Raw genomic sequence first — 17,871 nt, 5'->3', positions numbered from 1 at the left:
GTGCATCTCTGCAATATAGGTAGGTACCTGCTCCCCTGAGAGACAGTATCCAACACATGATGTGAGTTTCCACACATCATAAACATTCCTTTCAAGAAGCCCAAAGACTGGGTTTACATTTTTTTTATTCATATAGTTAAATAAACATCAACCTTTCAATTTTTATATTAAAAGTCCATACTGACATTAATAAATTTGAACATAACATAAAGAAAATATTTAGAAAAGTATCCAGAAGATTGTCACTCAATAATTAACAGAAATTTGAGTGAGAAAATAAGTTCACATGTAGCATACATCACAGTAGGAAACGGAAAACAAATATTCTATTCTACGAGTTTGTAGTTACAATTTTGTTGTCGCAATATGAAATATTTAAAAAACAATTAAAATAGCATAAAAATGACACAACATCAATCAATTTAGTTTATATCTAAGGAAAGCAAAAATGTAATAATAGCATTTTTAACTACTACTCGTTTAGAAGAAAACATTTCATGCCACAGAACATCTGGATTTAGAACTTTGTGCTTAAAATATTTTCTTCAGATAAAATGTTCGCTTAGGAATGAGTGACGGATATTCTATTAATAAATGTTTCAAGGATTCTGATTGGTGTATTGCCTTGCAGAAACAACAAACATTGTCCGATTTAGGAATGCTTTTCCAATTGGTTAATATCTCATTAGTAGGCCAGAGATTAAGCCTCAATCATAAAAAGGCATTTCTAAATAATGAAGACAGGAATTTTAGTAAATAAGATTCAGGAGTGCCAAACCTTTTATGATCAAATGGGTTATTCTTACATTTTAGAAAGGTTAGGCACGCTTGACACATTTTAATTCAATCCTGTCGGCTTCATTTTTCTTTGGCACGCATTGGGTTGGTCATAAGCAGATCAATGGATATATCAGCCGATGACAATACCTTAGTTATCTCTGCCTTCCATGTTAGGATGAATTTATGATTGGAAGTTCTTAAGTAGTCAAATAGAATTTGCAACAGAGTATTAGTTTTACTGGTTGACACACATCCTTTTCTACAATAAACATACTTTCCATATGTAGACAACGTACAAGGATAACAGCCCTAATGCATGCCTTATTATCGGCATCAGTTGTCTTTTAGGAAGAGAGAGTACACATTTCCAAAATACACCTTCAATGCTGCAAAGGTTTAAGATGAAGACAAGTAAATACATATATAGGACAGACGAGACAAAGTAAAAGTGGTGATTCACCAAAGGTTATGTAAGTAATCTTGAAACACAGGCTCTCTCCATGGCAGCATTTTAATGAGTCCTTGATTTCATTGGCTGGAAGGTAGGATTTGTCAAAATCATCAAAGTAAGGGTGGTTCAAGGTCTCTTTTAATGCTATTCTCTTTGCAGGATCGTATATCAAGGTTTTAGCAAGCAAATCGAGTCCATCTTGATTTATGTTTTAACAATATTTGATAAGTCACCAGCTTTCCATTTGGGGACTGTATTCGTGTTATCCTGTAAAGATTCAACTTCAGGCCAGATTTTGTTTGGCGTTCCTAATGCTCTGAATATTCTGAAGAGTTGATCAATTTCAGAATCTCCATGGAACAGTGGCTTCTTAGTTGCCATTTCTGCAAATATTGTTCCTATGCTCCAAACATCTATGGGAGTAGAGTATCGTAGGGATCCAAGTAGCACTTCAGGAGCTCTGTACCACAAAGTCACAATCTCATTTGTGTACACTCGGATACCAAAGGCTTGTGCCAGTCCAAAGTCAGGTAATTTGATTACGCCTTTATTGTCTATAAGCACGTTTTGTGGCTTCAAGTCTCTGTGCAGGACCCTCCTTGTATGGCAAAATACAATGCCTTGCAAAATCTGGTACAAGTAACTCTTGACGAGCATTGGATCCACCTACTATCCAGATGGAATGGAATCCAGATATTTCTTCAGGTCCATGGAAAGGAACTCAAAGATGAGGTAAAGCAGGGAATCTTGCATGAGTACATCTTGAAGTAGAACTACATTAGGGTGTTGCAGTTCTTTCAATATAGAAATCTCACAGATTGCTGTGCTGGGAACACCCCCTTCCTCATTTTCTAACCTTATTTTCTACATGGCAGCAACCTGGCCAGTGGCCTTGTGACAACCTTTCTATACCACACAATAGGTACCCTCTACAATTGTTTCTATCTTTGCCAGCTGCACCTCCTCAGAGGTATTCTTCCTTTCCTCTCCTTGCCCCAGAAGCTCAGGGTCTCCAGAGCTATGGTTCACTCTAGGATGGACTACTATAACAGCTTCTTTCTAAATCTACCTGCTTCTAATCTCCGCCCTCTGCAACTCATCCAGAACAGGACTGCGAGACTTGTCCTTGGCCTCGAGCCCATGGATCGTATCTCTCTAGGACTGAAATCTCTGCACTGAAATCTCTGCACTGGCTACCAGTGGCTGCGAGGAGTAAGTTTAAAACCCTCTTCATTGTTCACAAGGCCTTCTGGGGCCTGGGGCCTCAATACCTTCAACTCTCTCTTCCTATATATATTCCTTCTCAAACTCTTTGCTCATATGCCTCCCACTCCCTCACGGTCAGTTGCTTCTCCAAGCAACGAGTTGGTGGTAGATCTCTTTCTTTGGCTGGGGCTTCCCTATGGATCAGCCTCCCTGCCTCCGTGAAACTTGAGGAGAACCATCTCTGGTTCCGGAAGCACTTCAAGTCTTTGCTCTTTGCTTCTGCTTTCTCTCCCCTCCTCTCCTGCTGAACTCTTGACTGAAACTGCACTGGTCACCTAGCTACCCTCTGATCTCGGGCCCAGGTCCCCCCCCACCAGTTTCACACATGCACTGCCTCCCTGGCAACCCCTGCCCTTTGAGCCTGTTTCTGTATCCCTACACTCCTCTGCCAGCTCTTACCCCTATTGTTTTTATGGTATGCAGTGATAAAATTGCTGCAAAAATATTGCCTGCACAAAAAAACTGCGGCAAAAATGCAGTGGTTTCACCCATTAAAGGTGTACCCCATTACACCATTTAAATGGAGTGGGGGTTGCGAGGATGTCCCCTGCTCCCCTTAAATGGTGTAATAGTCCCAGGAATTGTGTTGCTGCTCAGTATCTATTTTCTAATGAAGCATCACAGTGTACAATCCTGTAATTACATAAATTGTCATATTTAGAAATTCATATACACATCTATTGTGATTACACACAGATGTGTATATGTGACATTTTTAAATATGGAATACATTACCATTTAAATATATAAGAAATTAATGTTTTCTAATGCAGTCTTTGGCAATGCAGGTTAGCTCTCCACTGAAATCTCTGGCAATCTAATTTGTCCTGTATCAGCCAAGCATACATGAGCCAATTGGGGTCGGTGGGATTGAGTGTCCCAGGAGACTTGACTTGGCCACTTGGAGTGTATGGATATGGTTGTTCATTATCATTAAAATACATTAGGTCCACAGAACAAATGGCCATCTGGAAAATAGGCCTCTTTGTTAGTGAGATGCACCCACACTTGTGAGCTCATTTCAAGAGGATTTTCTTAATAAATACATCTTTAAAATTCCAGCTAGACTTAATTTACAGTGTTGTGAGCTGTTTACCTGTTTTCAGGGCAATCTAGCATTTGAAATCCAGACCAAACATCAAACAGCTTGATGAATTTAGAGTGCCATCAGTAAAGGCAACAAAGCCAACCAGATGCTCGGTAATGGAAAATAGACAATAGGGCCTCTGAGATTTGTTTATATGAATCGTCATGCTGGCACAAAGATTTTGCAATCCTCAGAACTGAAATCAAAGGCTGGATCCCATATGCAGAAATATGAGGGTCATTGGAATCAACATTACTCATGAATTTAAAACTGTTTTTTGGTGTATGTCCCCAATCATATGACTCAGAATCAAAACAAACAGTGTGTTTTGACCAAAAGATCATTCTCTATCAAATAAGTCAGAATTCAAATTGATTGAATTTGTATAATTATTAGAATTATTAATATTCATAACTTCATGAAAGATATCAAACAAACGTAATAAGCAAGAGTGTGGGAGCCACTCTAGTGAGGATGACCCGGGCCCAGCAAACTTGTTACATGGATTTTCTTCTGCTCAGGAGGGTCTACAACCATATTTTAGTTCACTGCACCCTTCACAAAGGAAAAATATTCATTTGCATATCAGTCTGGTCCCACTGACAAGGGCACTCCAGCTCCGAAATGCTAGGAAATTCTCCTCTGAACAAGAGTTCCATCAGCACCCCAGACACATATTCTGACCTTGGTGGGCCTTCTCAGGGAGGTAAAGCTGAGCCTCTCTAAGGCACAAAGAGCAAGGGGTCCCTGTCTGGATTACCCTTGGATACTTAGGGTTAATTTAAAAATTAAATAAGAGTGTGGGAGCCCCCCTACAGAGGATGAATATGGTTTAAATAACCTGTTCAATGGAATTTCTTCCACTCAGGAGGGTGTACAACCATGTTTTAGCTCACTGCACCATTCACAAAGGAGTAAGTACCATTTGCATATCAATCTGGTCCCACCCTCAAGGGCAGTCCAGCACGGAAATGCTAGGCAATTCTCCTCTGAACAAAACTACCATCAGCAACCACAAACATGTGGTTGTAACTTGTTGGGCCACTTCAGTGAAGTTACTCTGAGCCTCTCTAAGGCACAGTGAGCAAGTTCCACGTCTGGATTGCACTTGGTTATTTAGGGTGAAATCCGAAGTAATACAAAAAAAAATGCTAGACAATTCTCCTCTGAACAAGAGTAGCATCAGCAACCCCAGACACATGTTTCAACCTTGTTGGACCTCTGCAGTGAGATGAAGCTCAGCCTCCCTAAGGCAAGTGTGAAAGGGGTCCACGTCTGGATTACACTTGGTTACTTAAGGTGCAACCACATGTTTTTAAAATTAACACAAATGTGGGACCCCTTTAATAAGGATGAACGAAGATGATTCAAATAACCTGTCTTATGGAATTTCTTCCATTTGGGATGGTCTACACCCAAATTACAGATCGCTGCACCCTTCCCAGAGAAAAAATATCTATTTGCATATCAGTCTGGTTCCATAACCAAGGGCAGCACTGAAATGCTAGGCAATTCTCCTATGAAGAAGAGTACGAACAGCAACCACAGAAACATGTTTTGCCCCTAGTGAACGGAGGATAGCAGAGGGGCAACACTCTGGTCTTGGAAGCAAGACCATTCAGGGCAACATAGGTTAGAATCCTGTATCCGCGCTTAGAAACTGAACTCAGGTACGCTATTAGGCATGTTATAAAAAAACAATTAGATTAGATTGGGCTTCCCCATTGAGGTGAAGCTGCGCCCTCTAAGGCACAGTAAGTAAGGGGTCCATATCTAGGTTATCCTTGCTTACCTATGATGAATGATTACATTTAAATAAAATCAAATAGTATTTTGCTTTCTCTGTGTTGTGTGTGCAGCATATAATGGGAGCATTTCCAAGCACTGAGACTAGAGCAATTCTGTAAATGATAACTAAGTAAACTCTACCCAGATTGTTTTTACTGGTGTAGTCTACCACTTGGGCTATGATTGGAATGGCCATGTTTCATAGCCTAACAGATAATTGCTTGATAACGTGCAATCTGTGAAAGCCATTGATACTTAAAAGAGACATTGCGAGATGGAGGGAGTTTAGCATTTAAATTTCTATAGAAAAGACTCACTTCCAAATAAACAACAACATTTTTTCAATCATCTTGTGTTGAAGTAACAGGACCCCTAACTAAATACACCAAGGTAATTTGAGGGGGGTGGTGGGACATAGTTGTTGTTCTTTCAGAAAGTCACAATCTGGGTTGGATACATAAAGTAGATCCATGTTTTGTTCATTCTAAATTAATAGCACTGCTTCTCTAACACAAACCTGAAAAGTAGATGCAACTATTTATAGCTGGCAGTCAAATCACATGAACGTATTAGAAACCCAAAGTGTCATATTCACTTATTTAAAGGCATTTACATAAAGGTAATTTTCCATACAACCTTTCTCTGGTACGAATACTTTTTATTGATACTTAAATAAAAAGTCTTTTGAAATGCGTGATTGATTGATTGATTGATTGATTATAAGGAAACTGATGTGATGCAGATGTATTTGAACACGCTGGGTGATAAGCGGCAATGTAACCATTGCATTGTGCAAATCTTACATTGTATTACTGAATATTAATATTAAGAAATAATAATTGATATAGACTTATTGTGTGTCTTTTATTGGACCTTAGTGAGAATTACATATGCATACTGATTTTCCTCTGTAGAAAAGCTTCCCTTGTTTATGTATATTTAATATCTTGTGGTGAGTTCCCCTGCATGAAGTAAGGGGACCACCTTTGATATTCCTTTATTTGAAATGTGTTTGAGTTTTAAGCATAAACCTAGCCTGTTTCTTGTCCCAGAATTGTGGGGTGGGAGAATATACCAGAGATTTATATACCAGAGATTGATCTATCAGGGATTGCCACAAAGTGAAAAGAGCGACATATCAGCAAATATCTCAACAACATGTTACTCTACAAAACCGATTGCAGACTGTGTGGCTTTTTATCCAATTATTTACAGAAAGTGTGCTGTCAAATACACCATTTTAACCCAACATTTTTAAAATGTTCTTCAGTGTAGAACTCCCCATCGGTTGTTTTGGCCTCCATCACTGTGCTCCGTCGCTCACACATACTTATGGAAAACATTTATGTGCCTCCTGAGAATGTATCTTTCAGCTTGCTTCAAGCAAGGTGGATAAGACCTGTTCCAAGTATGTTAAATGAGTTTCTCAACTAGAGATGTATTCGACAGTGTCATCCAAATAGGCTGTGGCGTATGATTGGTGTACAACAGTACTCAATTCATCAACCTCTGCAAGGTTGCTGGTGCTCCATCCATGCCGAAATGGAACAAAATAAACTACTATAATAGGTACAATAGGTGTTGCAAATGCTGTTCTTGTCTGCATTCTTCGTGTAGGGATATCTGTCAGAGTAGTTGGTGAGGTCAATGGTACAGATGTAACTTACTGGGCCCAACCCATCTATCAACTCATCCACCTAGGGCATCTGATATGAATCATTGGTGGAAATATTGTTCAGTTGCGGTGGCCCATACAGTCTCTGATGGACCCATTTGGATTGGGAATGAACACAAAAGGTAAACACAAGTGGATTGAGGATGGTACTATTATTCTCAGCCGTTGCATTAACTTTTTCTCACTTTGTACTGTGGCTCTTGTGGACTCTGGAAAACAGTAGGGCAATATCCTGACGACAGTTGAAGGTTTAGCTCTAGTAACATGTTCAGCAGATGTAGTATGTCCCAGGAGCTGAGAAAATACTTCTCTTTTCCTCTGTAGAAGGTTCTAGAACTCGGCTCGCTGTGTCAGGGACAGGGTGCTCCCAATCATCAGATCCTCAAGTATGACCATCATATGTACCAGAAGCTTTTCTTATTACTCTGTCCCAGGATAATGAGGCCTGTGGGGATTTCTGTCTCATTCCATTTATTTAATAAGTTAACATGATATGTATGTATGATCCTTCTTCTGTCATTTTGTCTTACCTTATAAGCAACAATCCCCGCAGGTTCCAAGATCTGTTATGGCCATCTCCACTGAGAAAGTAGTTGTTATTAACCATAGGTAACACAACCAGTACCTTTTCACCTGGTTGAAAAGTGTGAGGTTGTGTTTGCTTGGTATAGTATGTTTCTTGGAATGGCTGGGCATTTGTAGGTCTGTGGCAATTTCCTGTATGGCCTGCAGATATTGCTGTAGGTTTTTCAAATAAGTACATTTTCTCTTGGGGTAGTGTTTCTCATTCTTCTTGGAGCAAATATGGAAATTGTGGGGTGGGGGAACCACAGAGCATTTCAACAGGGTGAAGTGTAGAGGATTGGGGAGTAGAAGATTTGGGAGTGCTCCTTAGCATCGTGATGATCAGTGGCAAATCCTTGGCCCAGTCCTTCCACTCTGGGCTGGCAGTTTTTAGAATAATTTGTTGAATGATCTGGTTGTACCTCACCATCAGGATTTATTTTTGTTGATCATGCACATTCATATCTGCTTAATTTGTAAGGTGTGACACATTCATTCCAGAATAGACAACATGAATTTGCTTCCTGGGTCTGTTATCATTCCACTGTGTAACCCTACATAGGAACAAATGGGATAAATATGTCACACACTTGGCGCCTGGAGGTTCTCTGCAACTACAACACCTATGGATACCTAGTAGCATAGTCGACAATGACAAGCATATATAGGAACACACAACTAGAGGGAGCCAAGGATCTGATCATATCCAGCCTACATGAAATAATGGGCCCTTGTGTAAGAGCATTGTTTGTAAGGGTGCCTTGCCACAGTGTTGGTCTTCATTCGACACATAGTACAGGTCTGGCAATATAGATTGGCTTCAGAATACACCCCAGGCCAGCAAAACTGTCGTAGAAGTTTCTGTTGAGTTCTCAGCTCCTTGAAGTTCCTCTCCCAGATAGCTACAGGATAGTTGTGGGACAGTTTCTCGAAAAGATGAAGCACCAATAATTGTTGTGTCAGGAGTCTGTTTCGGTGTGATATCATCTGATAATATAGTCCCTTGGCCTTGCCGAACTGGCAACCTTTTTCACCTAGATTCCCATCTGGTTTGGCCGTCTCTTTTGCATATCGGAGGCTAATATTTGATTGTTGTGCATTTAGGAACATTTCTACCTTCTGGTCTAATTTCTCTTCTGGCTATCAAACCTCCCCCTAGTTCATACCCGAGGCCTTCTTCATGCCCTATATTGTCATCTGCTCTTAGAAATTGTTCAAGTTGGACCCTAAGGGGGTCATTCCGAGTTGGGTGGTAAGGGAAAAACGATGCCGTTTCCCGTTACGGCCCATTCTGACCCACCAGACCGTTATTTACGGCGTCGTAAAGTACGAGGCCGTAAATAGCGGTTTAGTTGGGCGCGCCCGACACGCCATGCCGGAATTAGCGGCATGGCGTAAACCGGAGCTGATCCCAAGTAAAGCGGACATGGAAAAAACGGCCTCCACAAGACCGCAAAGTACCTTACCGCCATGGAGTAAATACCGGCATCGCCGAGAAGGTGTAAAGAACCCTGAGCAGTGTTTCCAAGAGGAACAGGTGCACTCAATCAGCACAGGTGGAGGCAATGGAGTCTGGCACAGCACAAAAGGAGCACACCCACACACCACACCCCCTCCCACACTAAGATGATACCAATTGTAGCAGCATTCCTGGAGCTGGAGGCCCTGCTTGCAAGGCAGCAACTACAACAACAGCAACAACAACAACCACAGCCCCCACCACAGAGGATACACAGGAGGAGAAGGAGGGTGAGACAGGCCCAGCATGCCCTACCGGTGCAGCCACCATTACCACGCCGGCAGCCCCCAATCCCCCGCATCAGAGCCACCCCCTTCAACCTCACACCAGAGCAGATCCACACCCTGTACCGTCTTGACTGGGACACCATTACCACCATAGTGGACCTGATACATGGCGATATAGTGAGCCGCATAGAAATCAGCACTGCCATCCCCCCTCTACTGAAGGTAGTGTCTGTGCTCCACTTCCTTGCCACAGGCACCTACCAGGATACAGTGGGGCACATGCATGGCATTTCACAGCCCATATTTTCACGGATACTCAACCAAGTGCTGGATGCCGTCCTCACCCACACAAGGGACTACATATCCCCACCCAAGACTCCCCAGGAGATATATGACACCAAAGTTGCCTTCCATGCACTGGCAGGCATGCCAAATTGCATAGGTGCCCTCGACTGCACCCACGTTGAATTGGTGGTCCTGCATGCCATGGAGGTGCCGTATCGCAACCGCAAGCAATACCACTCCATCAACGTCCAGATGGTGTGTAATGCCAGTAAAGCCATCACACATTGCAATGCCCCATACCCCGGATCAACTCATGACTCCTTGGTCCTGCAGAACTCAACACTACCACGCTACATGGAGCGACATGCTGGACGACGTGCCTGGCTGCTTGGTGAGTAACCTGAATGGGCCATTGCAATGCATTGGGGCTGTGAGTAGGTTGCCTGCATACTCCACCTGGGTGGGAAAGGGGGGGGGGGATGCATACTCCACCTGGGTGGGAAAGGCGGGGATGCATACTCCACCTGGGTAGGAAAGGGGGGGATGCATACTCCACCTGGGTGGGAAAGGGGGGGATGCATACTCCACCTGGGTGTGAATGTCCACGCCAGTGCACGATGTTCACCTCACAGCACACTGTGCCCCAAGGCAAGTGACACGGCACATGACCACATAACCACACAGTGATGAATTTGAGCCGACACCTAACACTACATGAGTAACAGAAAACCTGGCCAGATACCACAACACATGCACCACTCATCGGCGGACCTTACACACCGTAGCGGCATCCTGCACCATGCAGTGCAATAGCACCATGTCGCTGACTCCTGCATCTCAACACACAGGACAGTCATCCCTGGGAGTGCATAGAAGTGAGTCTAACAGGGATCCTACAGCGTGTCACTGGTCCTGCACCCCCATAGGATTGCTGCAAGTCACCATGTTAGGGATCCGTGCAGAGTGACGAGTATGCTACCAAATACAGCCAACACCCCCTTTCACCAAGTCTCGCGCAAGACATCAATGAATGCAGTCCAACACTGCTGCATGCATATACGATGCACATGCAACACGACGTGAGTGCACATCATGACCCATCAGTAAAAAGGTACCCCCTCCATCATTCCATTGCACATGACACATAGCCGGTCCAGTAATGGGGTGACTGTATCCTGGGACATGTGTGTATGGCCAGTAATCACCTGCGGCCATGTAAGACTAGTACAATTCTCCACCATGAATGCACAAACACTTACCTTCATTCCACTCTCATGCAGTTGATGCTGGCTACCCTTTGAAGCCGTGGCTCATGACCCCGGTCCGCAACCCACAGAACAGGCACGAGGAGGACTACAATAGATCCCATACCCGTACACGGGTGGTGATAGAGCAGACCTTCGGCCTGTTGAAGGCACGATTTCGTTGCCTCAGCCGGTCGGGTGGGGCACTCATCTACAGCCACGAGAAGGTGTCCAAGATCACCATGGCATGTGTAATGCTGCACAACATGTGCATCCGTCAGAACGTGCCACTGCCCCCTGACGTGGAACTGCTACCACCAGATGATGATGAGGGGGAGGAGGAAGGAATGGCAGGACAGCATCACGGTGCCGAAGCACAGGAGGGACGTTCAGTGCGTCAATCATTGATTGGACAATATTTCTGACTCACAAGTCAGCTGAGGGTGTGAGGATGACAGGACATTGGGCACTGGGTGCGGGGATACATGTACACCATGCACTGTGCGACATTAAAAGACACATGCACAATGATCAATGTCCACTCTGTTTTTTAGGGATGATCAACCAGTGTATTTAACAATAATGTAGAAACGTGTACAACAAAACCTCCACCCTCACCCCCCTCCACCTCCCCCCAACTCCCACACACACCCTGACCCCCCTCCCCCCAACTCCCACACACACCCTGACCCCCCTCCCCTCCAACTCCCACACACACCCTGACCCCCCTCACCCCCAACTCCCACACACACCCTGACCCCCCTGCCCCCCAACTCCCACACACACCCTGACCCCCCTCCCCCCCAACTCCCACACACAACCTCACCCCCCCTTCACCTCCCCCCACAACAACCCCACAATAGTCCCATCAGTGCAACATAGGCCACATGTGTGTGGCAGTATGGTCAATGTGTACTTCCAGAGCCAGGGGGATCCATGTTGTGGCGGCGCAATAAAAGACACATGCACAATGATCAATGTCCACTCTGTTTTTTAGGGATGATCAACCAGTGTATTTAACAATAATGTAGAAACGTGTACAACAAAACCTCCACCCTCACCCCCCTCCACCTCCCCCCCAACTCCCACACACACCCTGACCCCCCTCCCCCCAACTCCCACACACACCCTGACCCCCCTCCCCTCCAACTCCCACACACACCCTGACCCCCCTCACCCCTAACTCCCACACACATCCTGACCCCCCTCCCCCCAACTCCCACACACACCCTGACCCCCCTCCCCCCCAACTCCCACACACAACCTCAACCCCCTTCACCTCCCCCCACAACAACCCCACAATAGTCCCATCAGTGCAACATAGGCCACATGTGTGTGGCAGTATGGTCAATGTGTACTTCCAGAGCCAGGGGGATCCATGTTGTGGCGGCGCAATGTACGCAGTGACCGACGGACAGGGCTGGTCTGCGTGGAGGAGCTTTGGGAGGGTGGGTACTCCCACTGGGGCTGTGGTCTGGGGGGTGCTGCCTCCACGGCATCTGCAATCCGGCCCAGCACCTCACAGAGCCGGTTTGTGCTGGCAGTGATCACCTCGCCCAGAGCCTGAAGGTCATTGTGCCACTCCGACCTAGATTCGTGGTTGTCCCGGATAAAGTCCTCAATCAGGCCCGTGAGGTGCTGGGAGGGCACTGCATCCATGGCCGGTGTGGCCGATGTGCTTGGCAGGCTTGGTTTCGAGCCTGCAGCCCTTTCGGGACTTTCTGCAGGGGAGGTGGATCCAGGACAGGCAGGTGGTACTCCTTGGCCTGTGAGCCCTGGAGTGTCACTCTCCCCGGAGTCGCTGTGTGCCACCTGGCTGTAGGATGGAGTGTCTGGGCTATGTCCAATGTCATTGGGGTCCTCCACGTTGGAAACGGAAATTAATGTGGGGCTATCTGGCACATCGAGGAGGCACATGGCAGCATTATCCCCTGCCACACTGGACTCCTCAGAGTGCACCGTGGGGCATGTCTCCTGCGGCACTGCAGTCATGGGTAGGGGTGCGGGTGGGGGTTGTGCACCCTCCATGGGGGTTGCTGGAGCAGGTGGTGTTGCCTGTGTTTTCTTCCTTCTTTCAGGTATACGGTGTCCCCTGGCTGTGCCCCTGGAGGTACAGGGCTGGGTGGCTTCCTGGTCCTCACTTTCATGCCCGCTGCCTTTGGGGGGGAAGAGAGAGATGGCATGAGCAATGATTTGGGGGTCAGAATTTCTTCAAGCCTATGGTATAACAATGGGATTGCAGCGTTTTGTTGACATTTGGGTGGGGAGTGGGACAGTGATCTGGGCTTGGATGGAAAATGCATGCAGATGTCTGGGTCACTCATGTTGGCGGAGTACTGTGCTGACTCACATTGACTGCCTCTTTGTGTGCTATGGCCAATATGGGTTGGAGCCTTGCACCTGACATAAGCCTGGGTCCCACTTGTTACGGCATGATTTCATTGGGGGGGGGGGGTTCCCATACGTGATGTGACAGCTTGCCCAGCCCTTGGCGGTGCCTTACATTGGGAAAGCATTTACTGTCTTGACTCATGACACTCACCTCCATCAGCGGATGACGGAGCACCGCACTCCATTTCGCCAACCCCCTCTATGGCTTCTGTGCCCATCATGTCCGCACACGTTTGCTCCCAGGGCATCATCTTGATGGGAGAAGCTGGGCCTCCTCCTGTCTCCAGGGCCTGGGTTCGGTTGGCTGATAGGATGGCCCGCACCCTGAGACGGAGGTCATCCCACCGTTTCCTGCAGTCCTTCGTGGTGCGGGGGGTGTTTCCTACGGCGCTCACCCTCTGTGCAACCAAGTCCCAGATCTCCTTCTTCCTGACAACGGTGGGCCTACGCATGTCACTGCTGAATACTATCTCAGCATGTTCGTGCAGAGTGTCCACCAGGACCTGGAGCTCGTCCTGCGTAAAGTGCTCCTTCCTTATGCGGGCGGACCTTTTTTCAGTGCTTTCGGCATGATGCTGGTCTCTAATGGCTATTTTCCAGGTCCAAATATACCTCCGAGTCCTGTATGAAGAGGATGGGAATGGATTGTGTTTTTAAAGATGGCCGCGGCGCTCCTTCCAGTTCCTGTGCGATGACGTAATTTCCGTATCCGTTAATTAGCGGTGACCGTAATTTACAGTATCCGTAAATTACGGTCACCGCTAACTACGGACGGCGAAGCTTCGATGGCGGTGTTGTAAAGAACGTCTTGCTTCATGCCACTAAGGGGTTTAACCAGCCCTTTAGCGGTATGCTGCTAGGGGATTTACCGGCATGGCGGAAAGCTTGTGCCCGCGAAGTCGGAATAGCCTGTAAATAGCGGCGTGGTACCAGATCGGACTCGGTCTTTCCGCCATGCCGGTAAAAACCAATACTTACCGCCAACCTCGGAATGAGGCCCTAAATCTTATTCTTTAAATAGGGAACATTTTGTGCCACTCCTGGTTAAACATTTGAACTAGGATATTAAATTCAGGAGCATCCAATCCTACTACTACAGGTTCTGAAAAGACTGGTAGGATTGTTGCTCTGACCTTCATTGTTTTGTTCATTACCTATAGGAGTACATTTAATGTGGAATACTCAGTAGCATCCCTGTGAACTGAGGACAGGATATTACACAGTGCCTTTGTGGATGCCACCACTTTTGTAAATTGGGTACTGGCCTTTTGGTATTTCTTCTGATCAGCAATCTTCTGATTTCCTTGCTGTTGTATGACCTTTTGAAAGGGCTGTCAATCAGCATGTGCTTGCAGAGTGTGGAGCTATAGGTATTGTAGGAGCTGTTATTTGCCACCCACTAGAGACATGAGTAGAGATTCTATAGGGTTATTGATCCCCTTTTGACACTGGTTGTCATTAGTAGGGAGACATAAGCAAATGATAAAATGGGTGAATGCTTAAGAAACTTTAATGTGGCTTGCAAAATTCAAATCATGTCTTCATTAATCCTTGGATACCTGGGTGAAAGGGTAAAGATCCTGCTCCCCCAGACCCTTCAAACCTCCTGTAGATGTTCTCTGGTGATTCTAGTCATGAGATGTCAGTTTCTCCCCTTTGTATTATTCCACTACTTTCTTGTGCTGTCTTCTCTATGAGTGTTTGTGTAAGGGATTGTTGCTTTTTCATCTCTGATTAGGTTTCCTATCATGCATCCTCTTCCCCTAGAGGAATGGCTGACTCAGCTTACCGCGTGGGTTCCCAGGCTAATCATCCCTTCCTGGAACCACAGTTGGTCAATAGTTTCTGGTGATCCCTGATGTCATGGTCATTCTAGATGAGGTGCCTGGCTGTACCTTTCTACTCCTTCACCAAGCAGGTGTGCCCTTACCCCTGCCTCCCAAGCACAGTTCAGATTCTGGGCAGATCATTATAGGTTCTCTGGCCGTGCCCCTAGTTGTCATTAGATCCTCGATTTCCTTTGCTCAGACTTACAGAGTCTCTCCCTTTGGACTTACTGTACCAGCGGGGACCTGTTGCGTGGTTGCTCCCTTCCCTGCTTCAACCGCTATAACCAAAGTTCACTCCCCTGCCCCCTTAAGCCATGGTGAGCATGAAAGTTGGGCCTTCCATTATTTCTCCTGTTGTTTGGACCACTGCAGGGATTGTATCCTCTTGGATCCCTAGCGCGCTGTCCATTGGTCTCTCTACCTGTACCTCTTCACACTGCTCCAATGCCCTCTGATCAGTTTTGGTCTCCTATCTGTGATGTCTTCATAATGAACCTTCAGCTTCCTCTATATTCATTTGTCTGAGATGATCTCCGGATCCTGACAGTCATATACAAAAGAGCATCAGAATCTATGAGTAAGGATCAATACCTCATAACACTGTCCCCATTAATAACACTCCTCTCTACTCACAGTCAACCTGTATTTGAGCCATAAAATACCTACATCTCCTTGGAAGTAGTCAGGCTTTGCTATCGGGCATGTATGATCCTTAAGTGTTCACTATGAAATTGTAGTTTTAATGATTTGCTAGCTGCAGGCCAATGTGGGTTTTCACTTTGTTCACTCTAGATCTCGGCACATACATATCTTTGTTATTTTCTGTTTAACTCAATCATTTCTCAAGAAATGTTAGCATTAATTTCAAGCTATCTTATTCCAACCCACCCCACCGCAACCCCTACAGACCTCTCCAAAGGAGGCAGAGAGGTCTCAACCATTAAAAATTAGCATATTCAAAGCAGACGGATGGCGTAACCCACAATTTCGATGGACGCTGCACCGAGTGATCCATTGCACTTGCCATTTGAAGTGTATGAGGCTCAGGCTCTCCCTGTGGCTCTGCATAGAGGCGATATATAATGCTACATGAATTAGAATCAGTAAACTCTGGGATAAAATATGTTTTTTGAGCTATTATCGACTCTGCCAGCAAGCACTCCTATTAATTCATTGCAAATGAAATTAGGTTTATTAGGTATTGGGCATAATGATGGTTTCAACCCCATTTTGTACTGGCTTAGATTATGGTTACATCAATACTTATTGGTAATGTGAAGCTGTATCGCTTGCCTTGAGAGGACAGGCTGTGGATGAAACACACTTTATGAATACTACAAACTGTAAAATCGGTCCAGCTCGGACCAGATACGGGAAGATTATTCTGACATAGAGAAATAATCTATTTAGCTGATTAGTGATTTCTAAAAAGGTGATAATGCCCCATCACCTTTAGTTAAAATTAAAGAAAACCTGGGCCATGAGCAGTAATTGGATTTAATGTAACCTCTTTATGCTAAAATCAATGTTTCTAGTTTCATGTTGGTACCCTCTCTTTAGCTAGCTTCATATCCAAATAGTACACCAATAAGTGGGATAAATACTACTACTGTAAGTTATTTGTGGATTTCTTTGCCCTATATATGCTGCAATTAGGAAACAGAGGTTATGTGACCTGTGTTACAATCTAGTGGCATCAGAAAAATCATGGAGGGGTTAGTCCTATGTAAGCTGATAACACAAGATTCTGCAGTATTTACCATCTCTGACTATTTATGTAGTACTTGGCCGAGGAGATGAGAATTGGGAGCACTGCGATTGTAGTCAGCTAGAACATTAAGGTACCAGGGAGTTTGGTGTGTAGGTTTCGAGACAGGACCTCATTTAGAGATACATGGATATTTAGTAAGAATTACAGCCAGTGTTCTCTGCCTTCGATGTTTTTGAAAATCCGCCCTATTCAGAGTTTAACACTGGAATAGGTGACATTTCTGGAATACCTCTGGTGGTATTCCAGAAATACCACTGACACCATTGGTAACCTCTTAAGACGTTTTAAAACATCTGTATTCTTTTTTATGTTCATTGCCACCATCATTTCGATGGCGGAAATTGACAATGCACACTAGTGTTTCATACAACTATTGCACATTTTTCAATCCAGAAAATTGTCACTTTTATGCATTACAAGCTCAAGGCATTGACATGGGCCATCATAGATGTCCACATTTTCAATCCCTTTTCCCAGCCCATAGTAAGGACCTGTTTTACGGGATTGAAGGGCAGGGCCTGTGTCACCCTTCTATAAAGTAAAACATGTAAACCTAAAGAACAGTAAAAAGGTCAACAGAAAAATGTTTCTGGTTCCTTTGCAATGTGTACCTCTGAGGTGGAAGAAAAACAGGCAGGCTTTCAGTAGACAATACACTCGGAATACCACTGGCGCTATTGCCATCGAATACCACCTCTGTAACTGACCAAACCCAGATTTTGGTGGCCAGTAAAATCATCAGTATTTGATAAATTAGGCAGATTTAACCATTTTCTCCCTCCACCCCCAACTCATAATGACCCCTTTGGCCCATGCTGAAGGAGTATCATAGGATGTGGCTAGACTTGAGACTACGAATTTAGTGTACTACATTTTAGAAGGAGTTATTGCTAATGTTGTGCCCTGGGTTTTATCCCATCTGCTTTCAATTGTGTTCGCATATAGGGCCTGATTCACAGAAGTGTTTTATAATGGCGAATTCCCATTGGAAAGC

The 17,871-nt window shown here is 45.0% G+C and overlaps 1 pseudogene; it reads right to left on the bottom strand.

The window, feature by feature from the left end:
* Positions 1 to 240: 240 nt before the first annotated feature.
* Positions 241 to 12,545, bottom strand: LOC138528039 (cyclin-dependent kinase 1-B-like; annotated as a pseudogene).
* Positions 12,546 to 17,871: the final 5,326 nt, after the last annotated feature.

Source organism: Ambystoma mexicanum, chromosome 7q (genome assembly GCF_040938575.1).
Source record: "Ambystoma mexicanum isolate Mex_15411 chromosome 7q, UKY_AmexF1_1, whole genome shotgun sequence".
NCBI lineage: Eukaryota > Metazoa > Chordata > Amphibia > Caudata > Ambystomatidae > Ambystoma > Ambystoma mexicanum.
The sequence above is the reverse complement of the archived record's forward strand: the minus strand, read 5'-3'. Positions and strand labels throughout refer to the sequence as shown.